This window comes from Hoplias malabaricus, chromosome 4, assembly GCF_029633855.1.
Source record: "Hoplias malabaricus isolate fHopMal1 chromosome 4, fHopMal1.hap1, whole genome shotgun sequence".
Classification (NCBI taxonomy): domain Eukaryota; kingdom Metazoa; phylum Chordata; class Actinopteri; order Characiformes; family Erythrinidae; genus Hoplias; species Hoplias malabaricus.
In genome coordinates this window covers 71,533,046-71,535,532 of record NC_089803.1, presented here as the reverse complement: position 1 = coordinate 71,535,532, position 2,487 = coordinate 71,533,046, and positions in this window count along the sequence as shown.

Here is a 2,487-nt window from a genome sequence, read left to right as displayed (position 1 = left end):
ACCACCACACACACACACACACACACACACAATTAAATAGCTCTGAAGAAGGTCAAAACCTCTTAAGTGAAAGAATCAGTAACAGATAAGAGACTCTTCATCTACTCCCCATCATTAATATTCATATTATTATTAATAAATAATTGTGTGAAAGGTTTCTCTCACTCACTGAAACACTCACCTGAGCGCTCGGCATCCTCCTGATCATCTGCACTCAAACGCACACACACACACACACACAGAGTGAGAGAGAGAGAGAGAGAGAACAAGAACAGAGGGTGTATAAAGACAGAGTAAATGAGTGAGAGAGAGAGAAAAAGAGCACAGACACAGTAAGTACACGTTGCCGTAGATCAGCGATTACAGGCATTGAATGGCATAGATATTGATGATCAGTATCAGTTATTGGTGATCAGCATTGGTTATTGATTATCAGTATTGTGTTTTTGGTCAGTTAGCCTGTGTTTTGATCAGTGTAAGCTATTTGTCATCATCATTGGTTATTGATGACTAGTATTGGTTACTGGTGATCAGTATCGGTTCTCAGACTGCAGACGGGTCAAATGTTTGGTACCTACAGCTCAGGAACGGGACTGGAGAGTGTTGTGAGGGACAGCGTCAGCCGAATGTCGATATCAGAGCCAGAGATAAAGAGACAGAGTCAGGACAGAGTCATGGTTAATCCACTGTTTACGGTCAGATCACAGTGAGATATGAGACACATGTGGAAACGATGTCGAGTTCTGAGACGTCCTGCTGAACTTGAGAACAGCGGAGTAGAGTCGTCAAAGTGCCTTGTCACTCACTTAACGCATTCCCAGAAAACACACAAATGGAGCATTTTCCTGTTTTTGTCTCCTTTTTATATAAACATACAGTTCTTTATCACCATAGCGATTTATTTGAGGCTCTGAGCTCTTTCTGGAGCTTCTTTAGCTTGACACGCCCACTATCACAGTTCACACTGAAGAGCTATTTTTGGTTCCAGCTGGGATTAATATTTTCTGGTACGGGAAAGAATTTATGTTGGTGGAAACGTGCCGCCGGGTTTCAAAAGTAGATTTGCAAATGGGAACCAAATGGTGCTTTTCCACAGCATGGCATCGGCTCGACTCCACTCGGCACAGCTCGATGGGGACTTTTACACTAGCACAGCTCCCCCACAAAATGTACCGGTGACTTTGGGAATCCCCGTCTCTGAAGACAATCACACGACTTTGAAAAACACAACAAAGGCATCAGTAACGTTAGCCACTTTTGTATATTCACGTGTTGTTTGTGTTTTTTTGGACTGAACATTGCTCTGTGTCCCAATTTTCACAGATCAGTACAGTTTTTGTTGTTCTTCGCTGGAGTTTTTCATCAGCCACCGATCCAAGGAGCATTTTTAACCTTTTCAAAAGACTACAGAGGCAGGCACGGTGGCGCAGCAGGTAGTGTCACAGTCACACAGCTCCAGGGACCGGGAGGTTGTGGGTTCGATTCCCGCTCCGGGTGACTGTCTGTGAAGAATGGGGTGTGTTCTCCCTGTGTCTGTGTGGGTTTCCTCCGGGTGACTGTCTGTGAGGAGTGTGGTGTGTTCTCCCTGTGTCTGCGTGGGTTTCCTCCGGGTGACTGTCTGTGAGGAGTGTGGTGTGATCTCCCTGTGTCTGTGTGGGTTTCCTCCGGGTGACTGTCTGTGAGGAGTGTGGTGTGTTCTATCTGTGTCTGTGTGGGTTTCCTCTGGGTGCTCCGGTTTCCTCCCACAGTCCAAAAACACACGTTGGTAGGTGGATTGGTGACTCAAAATGTGTCTGTATGTGCGAGTATGTGTGTGTTGCCCTGTGAAGGACTGGCGCCCCCTGGCTGGCGACAGGGTATATTCATGCCTTGCGCCCAATGATTCCAGGTAGGCTCTGGACCCACCGTGACACTAAACTGGATAAGCGGTTACAGATAATGAATGAATGAATGAAAAGACTACAGAGTAATTTTTTGAGCTGCCGTTGAGGGTCGAACAAAAACAAATGTGATTTCTGATGAATCTTGGAGATTTTACCAGTGCAGAGTCTGTGCTGGAGGTGTGTTAACAAGTCTTTTTTGCCATTTCTTGCTCTGCAAGATTTACACGTCACATTTAGCTACTCAGTTAATTTCGTGCCAGACGTGAGCAGGAACTTAAACAGTGCCCGGTTCCAGGGACCAGATTTGACTAATGAAAATGCGAATGAGCCCAGTGTCCATGCAGTTAAAAACCACAAAGACTGGTTCCACGGTGGTGGAAAGGGACTACCTCAGTCAGCACATTTCAGGACAAATGTGGGCCATAAGAGAACTGCAGATGGTCCAAATTTGGGTCAGTATTCTCTGCTATTTCGGTAATTGATGATCAGTACCAGATAGTGATGATCAAAATCGGTTGTTGGTGATTAGTATCGGTTATCGATTATCGGAAAGGTGATGATGTAATGTGTCGGTGACGTAACGCGCTCGCGCTGCGGCCCTCGG